This window comes from Papaver somniferum, chromosome 8 (genome assembly GCF_003573695.1).
Source record: "Papaver somniferum cultivar HN1 chromosome 8, ASM357369v1, whole genome shotgun sequence".
NCBI lineage: Eukaryota > Viridiplantae > Streptophyta > Magnoliopsida > Ranunculales > Papaveraceae > Papaver > Papaver somniferum.
The window spans coordinates 22,944,728-22,970,897 of record NC_039365.1 but is presented as its reverse complement, the minus strand read 5'-3'; the positions used below and the strand labels follow the sequence as shown (position 1 = coordinate 22,970,897).

The 26,170-nt window shown below is 40.5% G+C and overlaps 1 pseudogene; it reads left to right on the top strand.

Moving 5' to 3' along the window:
- The first annotated feature begins 22,111 nt into the window (after positions 1-22,111).
- LOC113305260 lies at positions 22,112-24,279 on the top strand (annotated as a pseudogene).
- The last annotated feature ends 1,891 nt before the right edge of the window (positions 24,280-26,170 follow it).

The window sequence follows — 26,170 nt, the reverse complement described above, 5'->3', positions numbered from 1 at the left end:
CCTTTTGGCGCGCGTGGCGGGTTTAATGCGACCTGATTGGTCGATGGGTAATAGGGCCGGCAAGTATGGGCCCAGCCACAACTCATGGAAGTGTGGCAGCTTTAACGCGACCTGATTGGTCGATAAAGGAATAAGGTCCGGTTGGGTAGCATGGGGCGTGGCCAAGTGGCACCGGCTAGCCTATGGCATGGCCACGCTTCCCTCGTTGTTGCTCCTACTCCGCGTCTCTGTTTATTCTTTGCTTTATGACTGAGTATTTTGTGCAAGGGACTTAACCTTGGTACTTGGAGGTCCGTGCTACTATGCTGCGAGTGAACACAAATCCGTCATGCCATACCAATATTAAGGGTTCTGCCAGGGAACATAAGCACAAGAAAAGTACTCAGCAGGCTCTGACATTTGCGATTAATGCATCCAGGAGCTTATACACTCATTAGGCTCTATACTAGTGTACAGTTCATCTAGGAGCTTGAGTTTTAATATAATATGAAGAGAGACATAGGTGCTCATTAGATATATTCTCCAAATTCCATGCGGAATATAGACATATCAATGTATACTACATCTGATGCCGGGTCAGGTAGATAGATTTTTACAAATTTAGCCCTAAACTAAAAACCACCATCAACAAATACTACAAACATAGGATACGTGTCAAACATCCTATGGTGGAGAAGGAGGCATTCCATCATTGTAATATATTACCATTGGAGGTATCGGGGCATTACGAAGATACCATCGGGATCTGCACACAAATCAAGACGATAAGAAACAGTTGTCTCGTAGAAGAGGGCCCCATACGAGAAGCCTATAAATACCCAACTATATAAGAGAGAAGAGGTCGACCAAATTTTAGGAGAGAGAACTATAGTTAGAGTAAGAAAGATTGTAAACAGTAAGTATGAGTTTTATCTTCTTCACTTACCTTCTTTCCCTACTCAGAGTCGTTCGACTACTCCTTGTAACCTCTTACAAATCATAGTGAAAACCAATATCCCCGTGGACGAAGGCTTTAGTGCTGAACCACGTAAATAGCTGTCTCATTTATATTAAGCATTTATGACTTTTGTCTACTTATATTCATCATCATCAGGCCCTTAAGAAAACTGTAGTATAGAAACGATGACGAGCCCTGAGGCTCAGAGTTTCCTATGGAATTTGTGTTTCATTTCGTAATCATTTTATTTGTAATTGTATTCTTTAGATAATGAGAAAATTGGTTGTGGAGCGATGCTATCATCGTTACATATGTGTTCACAATCTGGCGCTAGAAACAGGGAATCTTACATCCCGGTAAAAGATTTATCTGTGAACTCCTTTATATATCATTCAACAATATCATTCAATATAGACGTTGGATGAGGAAACCAGCAAGAAAAATCGTATTTAAAAGATTTAAAAGATTTGGGTAAAACGATACTTTTTCATTACGAAGGCCCATGGATCCGAAGGACCAACTCAAAAGATAAGAATGATCAGATTTTATTTCTTCTTTACAATTTTCTTTGGATCTATATTCGGATCTATGCTATTGTTTGTAAAAACCCTCGATCTACTCCTTTTCGAATCTGTACTTACTTTCGAAAAAACCTTCGGATTTGTACGTTCCATTTCAAAATTATCTTCACCATTGGCAGATCTGTACCATGGATATGTTTTTGCTTGTACCTAACAAAATACATGACTACGTTTTTGTCTCACATCGGCTTTACTAACAAAACCCACGTGGATGTGTCTTCTCTGCCAATGTTTTGTTTTTGCAGAAAAAACAATGGATAAAACAAAGGACGTAGGAAAAAAAAAATCATCGTAAAAGGAAACGCCAAGGACCACACCGGTTGTAACACGCAACAAGCAAAAGGGTTAAAAGCTAAAAGCAGCAAACAAGAAACAAGATGCAGCGGAAAGCACTTTACCACTAGATGCAAATGCAATAGCAGCGGAAGCGCTCAAAGTTGTAGCATCCAAATCCGATGCAGTGAAGGAAGCAGCAACGACACGAATCCATGATCAACGTGAAGGATTTGCGGAATCAACGATGCAGCAGTCAGCCTACGGGATACCACCGACAAATGACCAAAATCAAACCCAGCCGATCATCCAACCCCTGTTGACAACAAACCAACCAGTGCTTCAATAGATAGAGCTTCAGGTCATACCCACCGAACCGACGATCCCCTTAATCCAGATTGTAGACGAAGACCGTACCATTTCCGCTGGCGGACAAGCACATATAGGTACTCCAAACCAAGGATCATACCACTCCATCCAGTTGATAGCATAGATCGAAGAGTTTAAAAGGAATCAGAGAGCATATACGGACTCAGTGGTGTTGCTGGTGCGATAAAACCAGGAGCTCAAGGATAAAATCGCCCAAAGCTCAGGAGCGACCCACCATCACGATGAAGCAAATTCTAAAGCCAAGGATCTAAAACACGAACGAAGAATGATATTAACCAATGTTAACAATCCCGAACCGCTGAACCATCGAACTGCAGGAAGAGATAGGTCGGACGATCCATATTATGTACCTGAAGATTCAGATTTTTTCGATAGAGGTAACTGAAGATCGAGACGATCAACCATGAGGGACGAGCATTTTATCGCAATGGAGAGTCTTCGTGCTGAGATGATGGCATAGATCAAGTAATTAAAGAAAAGGCAAGGAGAAGGAAGACTAGAGGAAGTAATGAGAAAAGTTGTCACTACGCCTCTGACCGCACATCTGGAGAGAGCTCTCATCCCCCAAAAATGTCTCATCCCAGCGTTCGAATGCTACGACGGATCCAGCGACCTAGCATCTCATCTTCGGTATTACAACCGGACCTTAGCCCGATGGGACCATGACGATGTATGTAATAACCATTGTTTTGTCTTCCTTGTGTAAATAAAATTATACTAGAACAACATAATATCGATCACTTTAGCTATTGGTAGGTACCTCGTATCAATTAAGGGTGTTTTACTTAGTTGACTCTAAATTTTTGACTTAGTATTAATAAGTAGGGTTAGTGGAATTTATGTATATTCCTTTTACGGGAATAGGGTTTAAATTATTGCGGAGATTATACAGAGAAGAGATTGGAGAAAATTAGTAGAGAGAAAAGAATACTAGTGGTGCAGGCAGACTTGATAATTGAAGGAGCTTCAAGCCAAGGAATCGATCGAGATGCTAGCATATCTTAAGGCAAGTTTATAAGATTTCTTAGTCTCGGATAGACGTAGAATTGGCTAATAAATAACTCATAAATTGTGTGACTTATGTTGGAACTAGTGTTGCGTTCTCTCTGTTTGGTAATTCTGTCAGTTCGTGATTTTGCCTAACTTTCCTTGTCGATTATTATTGGAGGTCCAATAGCAAGGGTGGGTACACCAGCTTCTTAATTTGTGATATAGTGAACATGGTGGAAAATAACACAACCTAGATTTATAATCATCTAGTGCTAATAGGACGATTACTCAGTTGCCGTCTAGTTCTAATATAAATACTCAATCATTTTGCTACAAGTGTTAATAAATATAGATATTTAATAAGTCACTGAAATAGTATTTTGTAGCCTGCAAGTGGAATAAGATAGTCCAAGCGTGTTTATGCTATAAGCTGGTGAGTATTGATGACAATAGGTGGAGTATTTTATGGCACTCAAGAAAATGTGCAGGTTAAGCACTAAACGCTAGTGGTTAGGTGGATTTATGCTCGAGGAATTTGTGGTGATTTATGGGTGGAGCTACGGTAGTTTAGAGTGCGAAACTTAAGCTAGTGAAACAGAGAGTGAATGTTAAGTCAGTTTGTCGTTGTGTGGGTGCAGGAGACTCACCATCCATCTTAGTTCATTTTTTCTTCTTTATTGGTCAGAGATGCTTTTAGCAAAGTTCCCTGTAGGATAATGCTCATTTTTAGAATTTTATATTGAGTGTTAACTGACATGAAATGTTCTTACTGCGTATAGTTTGACGACGGGGTGTGTGTATGTTATCGACAGTCTCATTGTTTAGATGATAAAATTCCCTGAATCCCGGTTGGTATTTCGTATGCATGGAGGCTTTATGTAAGTCTCGAAACTGGTGGTATTTCATTTCAGAAAAAGGATATTTGAGATAGGGAATGTTTTCTCAAATATAGTTGTATACACATATTTATACTTCTGTAGAACGATTCGTTGCGGATATGTTCTGAACTCGGTATAGTGTTATTGCGGATATGACCCGATACAACACTACGGTAGAGGTTTGATAGGTAGAAAACTCTAGTTTGATTCATGCTTTCAATGACTGTTTGAATTTAGGAAAAACTTAAAATTTTAATTTGGTGGATGTTCTATTCATAACAAGTAGCTTGTTATTTAATTCTCCTAGTGATATACTTGGCTTGTGATTTATTTATATATCCTTTTTATATCTTTCGTGGATCGGCGATCGAGGGAGCTTGTTTGGAGTTTAACTTCCGTCGATTATTTCAGGTGTTAGTAGGGATCGTGAAGGAGTTTGATTTATTCGAGCGTCGATGGATATTCATAATATATCTAACTAAGGGTGGACATCTGCACTTCTTCTTTTATTTTAATTTTTTTGTTATGTAGTTGTGAGGCAGTGGGGATACTTGCTTTGGGTAGACGTCATTATTATTTTCTTTTGTTAGTTCGACTTAAAGGTGGATTATATTATTGAAGTCTAGTACACTGTTTTTATTTTTTAGACATCTTCATTATTTGGCTAAGAAATAAATTTCCCTTCTGCATATGCAATTGTAATGGAACTGTGTTACTAGTTTTCTATGGGTTATGTACCTTGTTGCAGGAAATTAACGGCTTACTTTCTATTTAATCATCGGTCGGGGTTATTTTGAAAGTAGGGTTGTTACAATGTAGTTCTATGCAGATATTTTCCCTCAAGCCTAAAAGGATCGGCATTACCATGGTTTGATAACCTACCACCAAATTCCATCAGCTCATACAGTCATCTCACATAGATATTTTTTGAAACCTACATGTACAACAAGACCGTCAATGCAGGAATGGACAAACTCTTCTCACTTGCAGTCACTTTCAAAGAAACGATCAGAGAATACACAGATAGGTGGCACAAGATATGTCAAGCAATAGGGAACATGGACCCGATAGTCAACATCAATTGTTACAAATGGGGGCTGGACCGGATGAGCCCATTATTTGTTGAGATCCACGGGAGAAACCCCACAACCGAAGGAAATCTCAGGGTGATCATCGAAAAGCATGCTAGATTCGAGGAAATCCAGCGGGAGAACCCAGAGCCTAGATACAAAGATATCATCGAACGAATTCAGTGGAGAAAGCCAGCGGATCGAAAATATCAAAATCAACCGAATGTCTTGACGAAGATAAGAGAGGAAGAAAAGATGATCGTCGCGCAATGACCAGAAGTTCGAAGATCAAATTTTCACGAAGCTTAACACCAGCTACGTTCGTTTATTACGAGAGATCAAAGATCGAACCAACCTTGAATGGCCCTGGTCCAAAGGAAAGCAGCCACCTAGGTCCGAAAAGTCAAGAGACTATTGTGAATATCACTGCTTTAACGGTCACCAAACAGAGAAGTGAAAGAATCTCAAGATTATGATCCAGAAGCTGATTGACGCTGGATATCTCAAGCAATATGTTCAAAAGCCAGAATCCGAAAATAAGACCCACCGAAACAAGCAAGTCCAGTTTCCCGAAGGGAACAGAACGATAAACACTATTTCCTGCTCAGAACCCAATGGCCCTTTGCTGACTGATCAAATAGGAAAAAGATTGAGAAAGCAATTCGAAGATTACTGCGAACTGTACAAGATCGACCGAGTGAAAGTTTATGAACATGAGAAATGGATGAATGCACCCTGGATTTTCCACCAAAGATATTGAAAAGGACATGAAAGATCACAACGATCCTCTAATACTCACGTTACCCGTTTCCGGATGCAACATAAAGAAAATCTTGATTGATGGGGGAAGCTCAATCAACGTCCTCTTTCATGATACATTCAAGCGGATGAAACTGAACGATGAGAAACTAATGACTTCTTACTATACTATCTATGGATTCAAAGGATCCCGCACAAAACCATTAGGAAACATCATCTTAGAAGTCAAGTCTGGACCGATGAAGGTCAGTACAAGATTCAGCGTGGTAGACGCCCCATCCCCTTACAATGCCATCATCGGACGAAGATGGGTGCACAAGCTCAAAGGAGTAGTAGCAACGTACCACCAATACCTTAGGTTTGCAACATCCGAAGGGGAGATGGAAATCAAAGGAGATCAAGTCACTGCGCGGGAATGTCAAGATCTACAAAATCAACCCAACAATGAACAAGACGAGCAACGCAAAGCCCGAAGAAGCAAAAACAAAGCTGCTGCTAAAGACAAGGCGATCGATCTTTATCTTGAAGAAATATTATGGAAAAGCCTAACGAAGGATAGCACCGTTCTAGCCACCGAAGAAAGTGTCTCAGGGGAAAGGGGGTGAAGAACCTACCAAATAGCAATCAAAGAATGTTCCTCTGCTAGGGGAACAGGTGCCTACGTTCACGTCAGTAGAACCTACCAAAGAAATAAATATAGGAATAGAAGAGGATCCCAAGATGATCAAGATAGGAACACTGATGGATAAGGATAAGGATAGGGAGGAAGCGGTAGTCAAACTACTCAGAGAATATCCTGATATCTTTGCATGGAATCTAGGAGACATGCGATGGATCGATCTCGAAGTCATAAAACACGATCTTCGGATAAAGTCGGGCACAAATCCAGTAAGGCAGAAATTACGCAAGGTGGCGCCAGAATATCACCGGGCAGTAGATAAGGAGCTTAACAAGTTCTTAGAGGCAGGATTCATAAAGGAAGTCAGATACCCGACCTGGATTTCGAACATGGTCATCGTTCTGAAAAAGAGCGGTGGGGTAAGAATATGCATCGACTTCACCAATCTCAACAAGGCGTGTCCGAAAGATAGTTACCCGATCCCAAGAATCGATCAATTGGTAGAAGCCGTATAAGGCCATGAAGAACTATCATTCATGGATGGATACTCTGGTTACAACCAGATAGCCCTGGCAGAAGAAGATCAACAATATACAACATTCTTCACTCCGCACGGACTTTACTGTTATACGAGCATGCCCTTCGGACTGAGGAATGCAGGGGAAACATACCAGAGGATGGTTGATGCTATCTTCAAGCCATATATTGGGAAAACTATGGAGGTCTATGTCGATAAAAGATCACCTGCATGACTTGAGAGATATCTTCGGCGCAATGAGGAAGTGCAACATGAAAGTGAACCCGGAAAAGTGTAACTTCGGCGTCACATCAGGAAAGTTCCGCGACTATTTGGTAACGAAGAGGGGCATCGAGGTCGATCTCGATAAAATCTAGGCCATCGTGGAAATTCCATCCCCGAGAAACTTGAAAGAAGTTCATAAACTCAATTGATCCATAGCAGCACTGGGAAGATTTATCGCCAGGTCATCGGACAAGTGTAAACACTTCTTCAATATTCTCCAGAAAGGGACAAAGTTTGCATGGACCGTTGAATGCGAAGAAGCCTTTCAGAAAATCAAAGAATACCTAGCAACAATCCCGATTCTCCGGAAAACCGATCCCGATGAAGTGTTGGCCCTTTATATATCACCAACCGAAGATGCAGTCAGCGCTGTACTAATCAAGACCAACACGAAGGTTGAACAACCGATCTATTACATCAGTAAGATCCTCAACGCGGAAGAAAGAAACTACAACAAGATTGAGCAATTGATACTGGCATTGGTATGGGAAACACAGAAGCTACGAACCTACTTCCTGACTCACTATGTTCGTGTCCCAAGCAAAGCGCCGTTGGAGTCTGTTCTCAAAAATGCAGGGGAGGTGGGAAGAATATAAAAGTGGAATACACAATTAGAACAATTTAATATCATTCACGAGATCCAAACCGCCCAAAAGTCTCAGGTCTTGGAAGACTTCCTAGCAGACTTGCCTCTGGACAATGGCGAAGAAGTGAAGGACATACCAGGGGTGGAAGAAGATGGAAAGGATCTAATCGACGTACTCGAACCCTCAAGCCAAATAATATGGAAATTTTTCATCGACGGATCCCGGAATAGAGAAGGTGAAGGCATAAGGATCATCATCACAACACCCACAGGAGATAGGATCGTGCACGGGCTGATATTGGAATTCGAGGGGCACACTAACAACATTGTGGAGTACGAAGCCGTCGTACATGCTCTTCGTTTGATTATAGAAATTGGAATAACCGACGTACGCCTAATAAATGATTCACAGCTAGTCATTCGACAGATAGAACTTGAATATAACACTTATGACGAAACCCTCTCGGCTTACATGGACCTGGTCCAAACTCTAGCATCAAAAGTGCCCAATATCAAGTTCCGACATCTGTGTAGAAAAGATAACAGATATTTCGATGCCTTAGCCTATATTTCATCGATGCTAAAAGACGAGAACGTCAAGGCCATCAAGATAGCAAGAGTATACGAACCTTCATCTTCCCACAACAAATTATCGCTACCACAAATCCTGAAGACGATGCAGGAGAGGATATTGCTGAAGACGATGCAGGAGAAGATATCGCAGAAGACTTTTCCGAAGACGACATCCTGACGAGAGCAAATGAAGACGAAGACTTCAACAACGAAGAAGACTGGAGAACCGAAGTTCACCCTTTTCTCAAAGAAGGAATGCTTCCCATCGATGTCAAGTAAGCCCGAATAGTGCAATCAAAGTCAGGGAGATACGAACTTCGTGACGAAGTCTTATACAAGAAATATTTCCCTAGACCTCTATTACGTTGTTTATCCAGAGAGAAGGGGCATCGTATCTTAAAAGACATTCATTACTGAAACGCAAGCAATCAAAGTAAAATGAGGTCATTGGTTGATAAAGGTAAAATGCAAGGATACTACCGGCCACAGATGATACAAGACGCTTCTAGGATGTCCAAAAGATGCGAAGAATGTCAGAGGTTCGCTAAAAGAATTCATGCTCCAGCAACAAAGTTAAATTCAGTGGGAAGCCCATGGCCATTTGTAAAATGGGGAGTCGACATCGTCGGCCCACTGGTCGAAGGAACAGAAAAAGGACGATTCTTAATAGTAGCCACAGATTACTTCAGCAAATGGGTAGAAGCCAAAGCTCTATCCAGAATTAGAGATGTCGAAGTATTCAATTTTATCTTCCAAAATATCATTTGCAGATTTGGCATTACTGCAGAGATCGTTTCAGACAATGGCAAGCAGCTGCAGGGAAATAACATTGACATGCTCTTCGATACCTTCAAGATCAGGAAGAATAAGTTCACTCCCATTTACCCTCAGAGTAATGGAAAATCCGAAGCTACCAATAAGACCCTCGCTCTTATCCTCAAAAATTCGTTATATGAACACAAGGGTCGATGGTGTGAGCAATTAAACAATGCCCTATGGTCATACCGAACCACCAGAAGATCGGCAACAGGAGAATATCTATTCCTTCTTACCCATGGAACCGAAGTAGTGATCCCAACTGAGATCATCATGCCTACAACAAAGACCGAAGCCTGGGAAAGGAACCTAACAACAGATATGATGCTAGAAAGGCTCGATGATTTTGAAGAAAGAAAAGAAGCAGCGTTGCAAAGAATGGAGAATTATCAGCGTAGACTAGCACGGGAGTACAATAAAAAGGTTAAACTTAGAAATTTTTTAGGAGGACAGTATGTGCTACGAACCATACCACAGTATCAACGAGAAAAGAAATGGGATAAACTAGAAGCAACATGGGGAGGACCTTTCGTTATTCATGATGTGTCGCAGGAAAGGGATCGTACTACCTGTGAAACTTAAAGGGAGAAATCCTGAGGAACCCCTGGAATGCAAAATACCTCAAGCCATACTATCCTTGAGGCAACGCAATCCTGCACCTGCGTGAAGAACACCAGAAGAAGAAGACAGCTAATGTGCTCGACATGTTTCTATCTCTGGATGAGGGATAACAGACCTCACCTCATCAGTCAAACAAGAACTTTTTATTTTCTTACCAGACTGTTATGAATAAAGGGATCAATAATGATCCTCTACTGACATTTACATTGGGTAAAGTACTTACACACAATCTCTCAGGACTCCCCTATCAGTGTCTATGAGTGTATGACCATGGGGAAGGATTGCAGCAGAAAGAGATACCCAACCTAACACGATTCAGTGAATCGGCGGAATGGATGCATGTAAATATCTCAATAACACACTACATATCCGATACCGCTGCATTAACCTCCGCCGTCAGGTAATCATCTGGCCCGGGATTGGCCGACAGGGTGACATGTCCACAACAAATAATGAAGGTGCGTATCCTCATTGTTTTACAACACACTCATCATTATTTTACATTGTCATATCTTAGTAGATTTAATTATATAAGGAAACAATGCAAGAAAAAATGAAGCTATATTTGACTAAGGGAAACTGATGATCCATTCCATAAAAAATTGATTACAATCTTAAAAGATGAACAAGAAACACAAGAAACTTAAAAACAAAAACCCAAAGCTGAATAATCAACAATGATCATATCTATGCTACGACAATAAGGACATAATTCTCTCCCGAAGCTTTAACACGATCAGTAGAGTGTTTCTTTTGAGAAGAAGGAACATTCCCTCCAGAGGATGGATCAGAGGTAGACCTATAAGGTTCGGTTAAGGCTGCACAAGAACCGGTCTGGAACCGGAGTACCGGCTTAGAACCGAAAAAAACCAGGCCAGAACCAAATCGGAATTGGTGCAGTCGGTACAGAGAACGGGAATTGAATTATGAACCGGTTGTATATGAGTCCAAGCACCGGTTCTGCCCAGAATCCAGGCATGTACCGGACCAAAACCCCGGAGTAATCCTAGCCCTTGATTTTCTTGAATCGTAGCCACTGATGTTAGGTATATACAACAAATTCCTTTATTCACTTACTAAATATCTCTGTCTTTCCTCCTCCTCCTTCTTATTCTTCTGTTCTTAACGATCCATCACTTCATCTTCTTCAGCAACACCACCAGAATCAAATCAAATCATCACAATCACAGTGATATCAACACCTCTCTATCACAGCGACATCGACACCTCTCTATCACAACGACTACGACCTTCTTCTTCACTTCTTCTTCAATTATTTCAAAAGCTAACATCAAGTCAACAACGGGTAAATTAATTCATCAGATACAAATTGACTTTAGGTTTTTATTAATTTCAGGTTTGATTAATTTTTTTAAATGATAATTTTTTTTATTGATTGCATGTTTAATTAAGGGTTTTGTTTGAGATCGAATCGGTTGATTCTATTGAAATTAATGGTTTTAGATCATTTCTGATATGGGTTTTTGATTATACAGAGGTAATGAGTTGAGGTTGTTGTTAATTCATGGATGTAAACTTAGAATTAGAAGATGTTCCTATTGAATTGTAAACAAGGAAAGTTTGATGTTGTAGATTTAATGGTGATGTGGAGAAGAAGAAGATGAATCAGGGTTTTGGTGGATGGTATGTGCTGCCGATCTGAGATTCAGATAGAGATGGTGATGCACTTGAATTGAACCAGGGTTTTGGTGGATGGTATGTGCTGTCTATCTTAAATCAAAAGCACAAAAAGAATAAATTTTAAAGATGTTGTTAATGGACTCATTCTGATGGTCTTTGTTCAATCTCTCTTGTGTCATTTTGTATCTCTTTTGTCCAGCTACCTCTTTTTCTGATTGAAATTTCTTTACTGGTATTAAAAATGAACTTGTATCTTGTGGTAGCTAGCTCAAATAGTTAGGATCAAATTTGGGCAAGTAAGAGATGATATTGTTGAATGCTTAAATTGATTGGATGTATGTTAGGATCTGAATGTGTGAAATGAAGTGAAGAACTGAAGAAAAATAGGTCAGAACACGGCCTAGAGTTTCCTTCATATTTTGTCATTTGTGAATCAGGTACAAACCCGGTACCAGTCTTGTACCGGACCGGTACCTGAGGTACAAGTACAACTCCAGGTACAAGTACAGGTACCGGTCCTCAAAATGAGGTACCGGTCAACACCAAGTATAAAGACCGGTTCCATAATAGAACCGGGACGTACCGGACCATGTGCATCCTTAGATTCGGGAACAGGATGGCGCTTGTATCTGTTGGTGATACCATGCTATTTCAGAAGACTTTTCTCTACCTGGGACAAGGTCTTGTTAACTTCTTCAGCTAGCTGTCGACGAGCCTCATGTGTGATGAAAATATCCTTAAGTTCAGATTGAGAGAGCGGTGACTTCAACCGCTCCACATCCTTTGACAATTCATTCACTTCTACATCCCGAGACCCAACCAGCGCTTCAAAGTACTTGGATTGTCCTTGCTGCTTTACTAGCTCAGATTGAGCCTTTTCAAGCTTCTCATTTGTAAGGCCAAGTTGTCGCTCGAGCTCTGAAACAAAATAAAACAACACTTCAGTAGGAAGAAGTGGAACGATTATCCACGACCAAACGAACATATACCTTTGACATCAGCCGAAGCTATCTCATATTCATTCACTACTGCATGCCGGGCTTCATCAAGAAAATCATACTCGTTGGAAAGTTTCTTATAATCGAGCCGAAGGTTCTCAAGAGCGAATTTACGCTCATCCAACTCTACCTTCTTCATGGAATCCAAATGATGGAGGCGATTGACTTCATTATCCATCCCTTCGATCCCCTTGGTAAGTCTGTACATATTAATCTCTAAATCCTTCTCTAATTCCACCAGACGAGCAACGTCGGCCCGAGAAGTAGTTAAATATTTGCTCAGAGCGTGTGCCTCTGCCCTAACATCGTCCCTTTACCGAACGAGCCGCTGTATATAATGCCGAACTTCAGGATCATGGGACGAACGGACCTGACGAAGCTCCACTTCTAGATCTGTCACTTTGGCTTCCAACCGAGAATCAGTATCACGAGTTTCATAAATATTCTCACGAGTCCATAATAAAGTACAGTTGAACTGGTGACAAGCAGTGATCTTAGTATTTTGCATCTCAACCATCTGCTTCCGTCTTTCTCGATACTGAGCCGACATTTGGTTATATTCTTCGGCCCAAGAATTCCACCTATTAGACGCATCTATCACTTTTGCTACCAATTATTTAATACGAGAATCTTGGCGAAGCCTCTCATTCCGAACCCATACTAACTCTCCGGCACCATCCACTGAAGACAGGGCCGGCTAACTTAGAACGAACACTAAAAAGACGAAGACGGAAAAAAGGAAAAAAAGAAAAACCTTTAGACGATGTGCCAGCAGACGAAGATTCAGTCCGATCCTTCTCCAGTTTAACTTTATGAGAAGACGCCTCCTGACGAAGCTCTTTCTTAGCGGCAGCAACCTGCTGTTTCCTTTTCAGCTGCTCCTTCAGTTCTAATATCTCCTTGTCTCTATCCTCAAGAGCTTCCTGATAAGAATTTAGCTCATCATACCTCTGACGTAGCTTCCCTTCCAGCTTAAAGGCCTTATCTCTAAAGAACTGATAAAGAGTGTGATTGCAGTGCTCACTCCTCACCAACTACAGCAGCCAGGGGAAAGTAAGAATCACTAATGAAAAGAAATTGTACTACTTCTCCAAGAAGAAAATAAAACATCTCACCTCAAGAATGCACTGCTGAGGGAAACCGTATTGATACCCATCAGCTATGGCCATCATGTCAGAGATAGACGAAGGTGGATCAACCATAAGGCTAGAAGGAGTGGCTCATAAGTCCCGTACCCAGATTTCAGCAACCTCATCACGAGATGAAATTTGCATTCGCTGACGCATGAAAGCATCGAAATCCCTCTCCCCAGGAACCATAGGGGCAGGATGGGGAACGTTCATCAGATCTTTCTTCATTAACCAGTCAAAGGTCACATCATCTCCATCGCGCATCACAACATTTACAAAGCCCTCAGAAGATACGCCAGCAGCGGCCTCACCACCAGCGGCAGTCTTTTATCTTCAGCTTCCTTAACAACACGAAGCTCAGCATCTTCAACATCAAAACTATCCTATTCACGTTCTTTACCTTCTTCATTCTCATCTTCCAATTCCCAGTAATCATTAGGAGATAATATGGAAAAGTCGGAAGATATACCCATGGCAGCGCCAATATCAACCTTCCTGCCAGCAGAGTAGATTTTTCCAAAGGAAAATTCCTGGTTCGGCTCCGAAGATTTTATCGGCTCAGGGATCGGCGATTGAAGATCGGCATCCTCGTTCCTCTGGCGGGTGGAAAGGGGTATAATCGGGGATCACCGTGGGATATTCCCATTGACCTCCACGTGCGTACTTTTCTCCAGTATCTTCGTCACCCATATCTTCATTATCTCCATGATTATGTGGAGAATTATCTGTGCTCTCCTCTTCATCGGTAACTTCCTCGTCATCGGAGCCCTCTTGGTCATTTACAGGACTGGCAACCTCAGGGATCTCCGTTTCCTCAACATCAGCGGTAGAAGATTGAATATGCCTAATCTTTTTCTTTTTCGAAGCCTACAACAAGTACACGGTAAATCTCTGATTCAAGGGGAAAAGATACATATACATCGTATTATTATATTGAATCATACCTTGACAGTAGCAGTACCCTTCGTAGGAAGACCTGCATCAGAACTCTCCTCTTTCTCAACGCCGGGAAAATCAGCAGCACAATCAAAATTCATACCAGCAAAATTTAACTCCCAAGGACAAAAATCACCATAGCGGGATGGGGCACCATCACGAGGTTTACTGCCAGCGATAGGCTTCCACCCATGTAGACCAGGAATCCAACCATGAGCCCAAGGACCAATAATTTCAAGAGGAGTGGCATGCCACTCATAATTATGATCAGGACGAAGATGCTCCTTGAGGGGAAAGAGCTCTGGCTTATCAGTTCCTTCGGTACCAGGGAAGAACCGAAGCTTTGAATCACTCACCTCACTAAGAAGATGAACCTCACCCTGAGAAGCAGCCATCATACAAAGACCAACACTCCACGGCTTTCGGTTCCTACTATTGACATAATTTCCAAAGGAAGCATTGAAGTTCTTAGTGGTGTACAAACTTTTCTCCTCAATATCGGGAGTATAGCATGTCATCAGCGTCTCACCTTTGCTCCGAAGGTAACACTTACGAAGGGTCCGAAGATAATATAATGAATCCCCCCACTTATAGAAGGGCAACATCAAACCATCCTCGGAGGCTCCCACGGTCGTCAAGAGATGAAAAGCATCATATTTATAATTCTTGATCATATCATAAGTAAGATCATCTCCTTGATTGTAAAAACGAACCTCGAAGTTCTCAAGACCATGCCTCACCTTAAATTCTCCAAGATCAATATGCTTGAAGGAAACTTTTTTCTTCTTCTTTGGAGCTGGAACAATTCGTCCAGAAGGAGCAACCCCAGCAGACACCGATTTACCCGATGATGACTTCTTCGGAGGACTCATATCCGAAACTTTTCTATTCGTCGACGGATTTCTCAACGAGTCTACTTACTTTGGCAAAGGATTCTTATACGAAGAGTCTTTTAAAGGAGCAACGTTAAGCTATGCCATAGGTTTCTGAGTAGGTGAAGGAGCAAGAGAACGGATTGGCTGAACATCCAACGGCTCCGAGCGCTGTGAGGAAGGCTTTCCAACAGGACGATCAACCGGATAACGAGAACCTCTGACCTGATCCCCCTTCCTTTCGGGAGCATCCTTTGGATCAGAAGATGAAGAAACCGCACGTGCACGAAGATCTGATTGAGAAGTTCTAGGAGGCGCACCCTTCGGTGGAGATATATTAGCGCTCCTGGTCGGCGAAGATCTATAAGGACTCTGCGACGAATACCTGTAAATACCATGCCTATGATCATTACCAGCCATAAGTACCTACAAGGGGCAATGAATAACCACAGAAATCAAAAACTGAATCAATGATCATCACAGTTCATTAAAAGCATCATTAATACATAAGAAAAATCCTAGAAATGATCAAATCAGACGACTCCAGATTTTGTGATGAAGAACATGGGCAATTATATTCGTATATCATGTTCTCCATAAAAAATTCTAAAGACCCCAACTACAACAACAAAAATCAAGAGTAGCATCATCAGAAGCCATTGACATTAACAATTGAAGAAAATATTAACAATATCAGAAGCTAAATGCTTACCCATAATAATGGTGAAATTCAAGGATCAACAAGAAAGGATCAACGCTCGGAACTACTCAAAGAAGACCGGAAGTTCAAGGGATAACCAGTATGGGCAAGGTGCACTAGCAGTGAAAATAAAGAAAAAGAAGACAAATTTGAAATGGAATTAAAGATTCTCCTCAGAAAACAAAGACGGAGATCGTTCAGAAGAGAATGAGAATGAAGAAGAGAATAAAATTTATTTCACCAGCCCTCTCTCATATCTATATTGAAAAAAAATAAAACCATCCCGAGAACCAAGGAGAAGTTATTACTAGGAGTGGGAAACGTGCCCTAAAATCTAGGGGGAGTTAACCCAAGGAGAAGTTATTACTAGGAGTGGGAAACATGCCCTAAAATCTAGGTGGAGTTATTGCAAGACGTGGAGATTGAGAAGACGTTTTTTCTCCAAACATTGACCCACGTCAAGCTTGAAGAAAAGGGAAAAATTGTATACACATAATCCCCACCCATCCATGTGTCATATATATTACACGTGGATGACCCGAGGCAGGGGGATATCAAACTTTGATGCCAAGATTCAACACCCAAGGGGTATGCTTCATCATCACATGCCACGTATCCATCACCAGATAGATCCGACGATCGGAAGACCAAGGAGTACCTTATGAGAAAGGAACCGCGAAGCACCATAGAGGACCCAAAAACCTACTTTACTCTATCCCAAGATGGATCCAAGATCAAGGGTGCGGATGAATCTCACTGACAAGGAGGTGACAGCTGCAGTAAATAGCTGTCTGACGCGTGCGGACTACCCAACCACCCGCATTAAATTCTACATACGTAGGATACATGTAAAACATCCTATGAAGGAGAAGGAGGCATTCCATCGTTGTAATATATTACCGTTGGAGGCACCAGGGCATTACGAAGATACCATTGGGATCGGCACACAAATCAAGACGATAAGAAACAACTGTTTCATAGAAGAGGGACCCATACAATAAGCCTATAAATACCTAACTCTAGTAAGAAAGAAGAGGTCGACCAAATTTTAGGAGAGAGAACTATAGTTAGGGTAAGAGATATTGTAAACAGTAAGTATGAGTTTTATCTTCTTCACTTACCTTCGTTCCCTACTCAGAGTCGTTCGACTACTCCTTGTAACCTCTTACAAATCATAGTGAAAACCAATACCCACGTGGACGTAGGCCTTAGTGCTAAACCACGTAAATAATTGTCTCATTTATATTACGAATTTATGACTTTTATCTACTTATATTCATCACCGTCAGGCCCTTATGATAACTGTAGTATAGAAACGATGACGAGACCTGAGTCTCAGAGTGTCCTATGGCATTTGTGTTTCATTTCGTAATCATTTTATTTGTAATCGTATTCTTTAGATAATGTTAACATTGTTTGTGGACACGATGATATCATTGTTACATAGTGTTCACAATGTTCATAAAAGATCATTATTGTCGTAACTGCTAATCAAAAGATAAATTACATGAAGCTTGTTTCCATTCACTGAATACCCAAAACAACATTTTGTTAGGTTGTTTCCATGGCCTCCCATGGCTACTAGGATAAGATCTCTAGTTAGGTGTTGTGGTCACTCTCCTTCAAGGCCATTTCACAAACCACTGCAAGGTTATCAGTGCACCACTATTCTGCAAGGACATAAGAGAAAGATACAATGAAAAAGGAGAAATAAAATGGTTTAATATGCAAAGCCAACCATGCGGTGATTACAATGCGAACCATATATACATATGGGTATATTAATTAAGTGGTAATTGAAATATGTGTCCCTGTTTTTGATGGACTTTACAAATATTCTTATCAAACAATAAATATGTCCTTATTTATCTATAAGCCCATCAGGAGTCCACTAACGTTTTTTCTCCTTTTCATATTTATCCCTCCCTCTTTTAGATCGGATCAAGGTTTTATTTCTTCTTCTTTCTCTTCTTCCCTTCAACGTCTGCAACTACCATCACCACCAACTCCTCCGTCGCTGCACCAACACGCCCTCTACTCTAATCAGTTGATCTATCAATATGTTTATGTTCGATTTTCAACCTGTTAATTATTTTTCTTCATCTTCTTAGGTTAAAATTTGATTTTCCAGATTTAGGGATCAACAGATTTGTTTTTGGTTTTTGATTTTATAATTTCGAGTTGGAGATTCAGAGAGATCTTTGCATGTTCGAATTATTGAAAGAAGATACCGATTTGGTATGTATGATTTTTAATTTTGTCACAGATATTTAAGATTTGAGAGATAGAGAGTTCTGTGATTGAAACAAATCAAACCAAACCACTCCAACCACCACCATCTTCATCGTCACTAGCTCTGCAACTATCAACACCTTCTTCGCTGCCAACTGGTTTGGGATTTTAAAGATTAATTTTCAAAATCAGATCTGACGAGATGGAGATTTGATTTAGGATTTGGTATTTACTCAATTGGTTCAGATGGTTCGAATCGGTGTTGAAGCTTCATAGAAGACAGTGGCAGTTGCTGCTATGGATTATAAATGGTGGTTGATGGTTCTGTTGGTGGTTACTGCAATGAAGGATATGAAGTTGTTTTTGTTTATGAATCTACGGGTGATGATCAATTGGTGTTGTTTATATGTTTTTATGGGATCAATTTTTATTGTTGATCCAACTTTTTATGGGATCAACTCTTGTTGTTAACCCAATTTTTTATTGGATCAACTACTGTTGTTGAGCCTTTCAACTCCTATTGTTGACAATATTTCCTTGGATAAGTATAATCATGCTTGTAGTTTAAATCATGTAAATTTCTTCCAATGTTGAATTTGTGGTGCAATGGTAGCATGACTGACTCTATGTTAGATGATGTGTGTTAGATTCACGCCAAGTTCACTCCATTTACATGGATCAACTTTCATTGTTGATCCAATTTAGGGGATCAACTGTCATTATTGATCCCCTAAATTGGATCAACTTCTACTGTTGATCCCTTTTTTTTGGATCAACTGCCATTGTTGATCCCCTAAATTGGATCAACTACCATTGTTGATCCCCTAAATTGGATCAACTTCTATTGTTGGTTCTATTTTTATTTGGATCAACTACTGCTATTAACACAAAAATATCTGAACCAGTGGCGGTGGTGGCGGCGGCGGCGGACTAGTGGCGGTGGCGACGATGAACTAGTGGTGGTGGAGGACTGGTGGTGTAATGGTGGTGGTGAAGGAGTGGTGGTAGAATATTAGTGGTGGTGGAGGTTGGTAGGTGGCGGGTCAACAATAGGTGGTGGAATGGTAGTTGAATGTTGGTGGTGGTGGTGCTAGTGGTGGTGGTGAAGTGGTAGAGGAATAAATTTGTTGCATTTTGAAATAAAAAAAAATATTATATGGGTGAGGGTGTTAAGGGAATCTAATTTTAAATGGATAAGGTTATTAAAAAGTAGGGACATATTTATTGTTGTATAAAGATATATTTATTGGGTGTCAAAAGTAGAGACATATAAATAATATACCCATTAATTAAATACTCCTAATTTTGATGCCCAACAAATATACCCTTATACAACAATAAATATACCTCTATCATTTAAAAACCTTATACATTAATAAACAGATTATCTTAATAACCTCACTTATAATTATTTTTATTTACAAACCTTATCCTTATCCATTAACATATTTTCTTTTTATTTCACAGCCACTACCACTACCACCACCACCATTCCACCACTACCAGCACCGCCACCACCACCAATCCACCACCACCACTTACTAACTACAGCCTCCACTAATAGTTCACCACCGCCACTAATATTTCACCACCACCACCACCACCACCACCACCATTATCATTGTTGTCACCGCTGACGTCTCCGCTGTTTCCACCGCGGCCACCATCGTCGTTAAAATTTGGTGTCAGCAACCGAAGTTGATCCAAAAACTAAAAGTTCAAAAATAACTTTACTAATATATATTATAGTTCTTTTATTGTGTCAACAATCAAAATTGATCCCAGTGAACACGTCAACAACAAAAGTTGATCCCTTTAAGTGGGATCGACAATGGAAGTTGATCCACAAAAAATGAGATGAAAATATTTATGTAAGTATGGTTCCTGTAAAAACCAATAAAACTGGAACCTTAAAACTGAAATATTCTTAAGAAACACAAGAATAACATTGATAAAAACAAATCAGAATATATGTCGCTACAAAACATAACTCCAACACAAAAAAGCATAAAAAAAGAAACATCCAACAAGTATGAAACCTAATCATTAATCCCTTTCGTTCTAGAGCAGTGAATCAAAAATCTCAATTCCAAATCGTTATCTGACAATTTCAAAATATAACCTCTGGAACACCATCTATGGCTTGCAACAACCAAAGTTTGATACAAAATGACATATATGAATGAGTGAATTTGGCATGAGTCGAACACGCATCGTCTGACGTGGAATTAGTCATGCTACCATTGCACCACAAATTCAACATTTTGAAGAATTTACATCTATAAAAATCAAAGCATTTAAACTACATGCATAATTATACTAATCCAACGAAATGTTGTCAACAACAATAGTTGATTCCATAAAAATAGAGTAAACAACAGGAGTTGATCCCATTTACTGAATCAATAACAATAGTTGATCCCATAAAAATGGTATCAACAGTAGGAGTTGATCCCATAAATTATTAATATCATGCATTATTGGTGATTTCAGTACCCGATACATACATAATCCCCAATATAGTAGTTTCCAAATCTGCTCCTGAAGCCAAAATAGTTGCAAAATAAGTCAATCTCCATTGTTGATTCCACCATCCCAACAAAAGCCACCACCAGCACCTTCACAACCACCACTACCACACCCATCAACTAACACTTTCAAAAACCACAAAAAAAGAAATCCATAAGCATACTAGTTTTTATAATGTTGATGTAAGAGAGGCAATACACAATATGAAGAGCATTTTAGGTACTCGTACTATAAAGTATCTAATTTTTTAACAAAAATGATTTAAACTACAAGCATGGCTATACTAATGATGTCAACAATATGAATTGATTCATAAATGGAATCAACAATGGTAGTTGATCCCATAAAAATGGTGTCAACAACAGGAGTTGATCCCATAAGTGGTGTCAACAACAGTAGTTGATCACTTAAAAAATACGCCACCACCCTCACTATAACAATAAAAACCACCACCATCACCTGCAATGCAACAAACATCCACCACCACCGTTGTAACAACACCTTCCACCACCGTTGTAACAACAACACCACCAATACCCAATGCTTCTATCACCATCAGCACCACCAACCTCACTAGTACAAACAAACTCATTTGCTTGTTTCAGAAATTATTTATAATCAAGAGCTCAATTAAAATCGAAATAAACAAAGAAATCATGTTGAATCAACACCAAAAAAATCAAAACCAAGATCAAATTTAGGTTACTACTTAGAATGACAGTAAGAGATCAAACTTATCTTTTAATTTGTTTATGATGATTGAATCTTCAGATCCACTTATTGATGAAGATTTTCATTGTCTCTTCACAATCGATACACATCGTTATTATCGATTTCTGGTTCTTCAAACTGAAATCAACTGAAATCGGAATGAATCTGATGTTTTTAATGACCAAGATTAGTATTTGAAAATTAGGTTCTCGTCGATTCGCACCATATTGAATTTCTGCGGCTAAAAAAGTGGAAAATCGATCTATAATTAATTTAGGAGGTGGTGGTGCAGACGGTGGATTCAATTTACTCACGCGGAAGAAACTGTCTTGATGAAAATCGATCTAATTAATTGACGATAGAGATGGTGAAAATATGGTGATGTTTGTGACGATAGAGAGGGTGGCGCTAATGGTGTTGGTTGCGGTGGTGGCGTAAGAGATGATGGTGGTACTCTAGTAGCAGCGATGGAGAAGAGCAGAGGTTGCAGCTTTGGTGATGGCGGAGGAGGTAGATGGAAAGAAAAGAATCAGATCAGGAAAGAAAATAATGAAAATGATTTTTTGTGAGGTTGATAAATATGGAAATAAAAAAATTATTAATGGACTCCTTATAGGCCTATAGATGAAGAGGGGTATTTTTATTGTCTTATAAGGGTATTTGTGAAACCCATGAAAAGGAGAGACAATTATATAATTCCCACATATTCTTTTGCCTTTTGCTAAAGAATTAGATGTGTTCGCGGCTCTTTAGCGGCATTTTTTCTTTTTTTTGACGAGGCATTTGAAGGAGAAAAAAGAAACGACCGATATTAAAAACCTAATCACCCGGTAAAGTCTCCCAAAATCGGCCAACTAATGTGAGTTTCCGGTGACGAAATCCACTTCAACCGGAGATTGTCACCATTAAACTAGCACATAGTGCTTATTTTGTATAGTACTGGTTTCGCTAACAATTGGCATGACTTTGTCTAGTGGAAAAACCAAACCAAGCATGCCCTTCAGCAGTGCATTACATGGAAGAATGACATCCAATTGTGTCAACACGAAAGAGTGGACAAGAAACATTATCATGAGATGGACCATCATACTGCAACTGCACATGTATCCAATAATTACTTTTAGAAATAGATCTTGAGAGTATACTCCTAGCTTGCTCAGAATCAATTTTCGAAAATCACAGCAGAAGGATGAGAATCGTATCCGATTTGGTATAATAGGATGTGCTCAAATAGCTAGGAAAGTTTCAAGAGCTATTGGTTTATCCCATAACTCAACTATCTACGCCATCGGCAGCCGTTTGAGAAAGCAAAAAAAATCGCCTTAAACAACAAATTACCTGATTCCGTTAAGATTTATGGGAGTCACAATGAAGTTCTTGATGACCCAAATGTCGATGCTGTGTATATGCCACTTCCCACAAGCTTGCACTTACAATGGGCTATCTTGGCTGCAACGAAGAAGAAACATTTGCTTTTAGAGAAACCGACGACTTTAAATACCTCGGAGCTTGATCAAATATTGAGGCTTGCAGATTGAATGGTGTACAGTTCATGGATGGTACGATGTGGCTCCATCACCCAAGGAGTCCTAAGATCAAAGAGCTTCTTGCGGACACCAAACTCTTCGGTAAACTCAAATCGGTAAGACATTTTTTTAAGTTTTAACCTTTTCAGCTCACTAGGTTATCACGCTTTAGGCGCCTAGGGGCGCCTATGGTACCCAATGCGACTAAAAAGACCAAATTGGAGGTAGGCTCACTTAGGCGCCTTGCTCTCCTTTGACGACATAGTGTCCTAGTACCTCAAATAGATGTTTAACTGTTGATAATTACAGCAAATCACTATAAATTCTTACATTAGATGATTTATTTGCATTTTTCACTGCACACCTACTATCTCCTGCCTTAATGATAAAATCCTCTTTTTTTCTTTTTTATCTTTGTTTGGTTTAGATACACTCAACATGCACATTCTACAATGAAACTCCTGATTTCGTAGAGAACAACTAGTAAAGGAAGAACTAGATGCTCTCGGAGTACTCGGAGATGTGGGATGGTACTGCATCGGCGCCATCTTATGGGCAACCAACAACCAACTACCAAACATTGTAACTACTCTACCAGGGCCAATTTGTAATGAAGCTGGTATCCTTTTGGCTTGTGGAGGTTCCTTAACTTGGTTGGCTGGAGATAATCAAGAGGAAAAAGTGGCAACGTTTTACTGCTCATTCCTCTCTAACGTTTGTCTGGACTTATCTATACATGGCACAAATGGCACTATTTGTCTCAAGGATCATATCATCCCTTGCAAAGAAAGTTCTACTTCATTTGAGTTCACATCCGGTGCACATTTTATAGAACTTCATTTGGGATGGACTGTGGAACCAAAGAAGATTGAGGTTGTTTCGGAAGTTCCTCAAGAAACAGCAATAGTGCAAGAGTTTGCTGGATTGGTGGGGAATATTAAAAACCATGGGAACTGTCCGGATGATATATGGTCCGAGAGTAGTAGAAAATTCAAATAATTATTGATGCTATTAGCAATCCCTTGAACTTGGTTGTAAGAATGTTGATCTGTAAAAATTATGTCACTTTCTTAGTAATCTTATGGAATTACACTTATTAATAAAATATTAGGGAGTACTGTTTGATCCGTTAAGATGTTTTGTATGCCACAATCCACAACACTGACTCTAATGTTTTTCTGGTTTAAGTAGCTAGTTTTTGGATTTGAGATCGAAGATCTTGACTTCTAAATGGGTAACTCTTTTGGATACGAAAACCTTGACATTGTTGTTCTCTTGTATATGGAGGATGCCAGCTTGAAGAAGCTTGACAGTTTTCTCTCCTTGTTGCATAAAGTGTTGAAAAATAAACCAAGATACTATGAAGAAGATAGAAGGGATCAACTAGTTTTGTTGATACAGTTGTTGATGGTGGTTTTTAGTTTAGGGTTAAAATCGTAAAACCTTAGTCAAACAGTGACGTCACACTTGAGTAACAATGTCGCCACTAGCACATTTATTGAACCATTCAACATAACTGAGTAAAATTACCGAGGTACCTTTTTTATGTATATGCCATGCTCCACGGCAGATCCCTCGGTACTGACTGGCATCATCTCTACACATGCTAGCCACGCATTCTAGCCAAACGTGCCAATGGAATGCTATGCCATCCACATATCCGCGCCAAAGGCATGCCGACCATGCCAGCCGCACCACCATGCCAATGGCATGCCATGCCAGTCACATCTCCGCACCAAAGGCATGCCAACCATGCCAGCCACACCACCGTGACAATGGCATGCCATGCCAGCCACATCTCCGCGCCAAAACCATGCCGGCCCTACCACATGCCGCTGGCTTCCAAACGAAAGGTTGAAACAATCAACGGCTACCCTTCCATCTGAGAAGTCGATCTCGTCCATCCAAGTTCTCCACCTAACGCATGGAAACTTCCGGCCCAAGGCCAAACATCACGTTTTTTCCAAAACCCTAATTAGGCATGCCGGCACTACCACATGCCGCTGGCTGACAAACGAAGGGTTGTAACAATCAATGGCTACCCTTCCAGTTGAGATGCAGATCTCAGCCGTCCAAGTTCGCCACGTAACGTATGGCAACTTCCGGACCAAGGACAAATATCACGATTTTTACCAAAACCCTAATTTTGGCCGCGCCTAAAATATGGCAAAGCCATACCGGCCCTACCACATCCCGCTGGCTTCCAAACGAAGGGTTGCAACAATGAACGGCTGCCCTTCCATCTGAGATGCAGATCTCAGCCGTCCAAGTTCGCCACTTAATGCATGAAAACTTCCGGCCCAAGGACAAACATCACGGTTTTTGCCAAAACCCTAATTTTGGCCGCGCCTAAAATATGTCAAAAGCATGTCGGCCCTACCACATGCCGATGGATGCCAAACGAAGGGTTGCAACACTCAACGACTACCTTTCCATCTGAGATGCAGATCTCAGCCGTCTAAGTTCGCCACCAAATGCATGGAAACTTCCGGCCCAAGTCCAAACATCACGGTTTTTACAAAACTCTAATTTTGGTTGCGCCTAAAATATGCCAAAGCCATGCCGGCCCTACCACATGTCGCTGGCTTCCAAACGAAGGGTCGAAACCATCAACGGCTACCCTTCCATCTGAGATGCATATCTCAGCCGTCCAAGTTCGCCATCTAATGCGTAGCAACTTCCGTCCCAAGGCCAAACATCACGGTTTTGCCAAAACCCTAATTTTGGCCAAGCCTAAAATATGCCAAAGCCATGACGGCCTACCACATGCCTCTGGCTTCCAAACGAAGGGTTGCAACAATCAAAGGCTACCCTTTAATCTGAGATTCAGATCTCAGCCGTCCAAGTTCGCCAACTAACGCATGGAAACTTCCGGCCCAAGGCCAAATATCATGGTTTTTCCAAAACCCTAATTTTGGCCACGTCTAAAATATGCCAAAGTCATGCCGTCGCTACCACATGCCGCTGGCTGCCAAACGAAGAGTTGCAACAATCAACAGC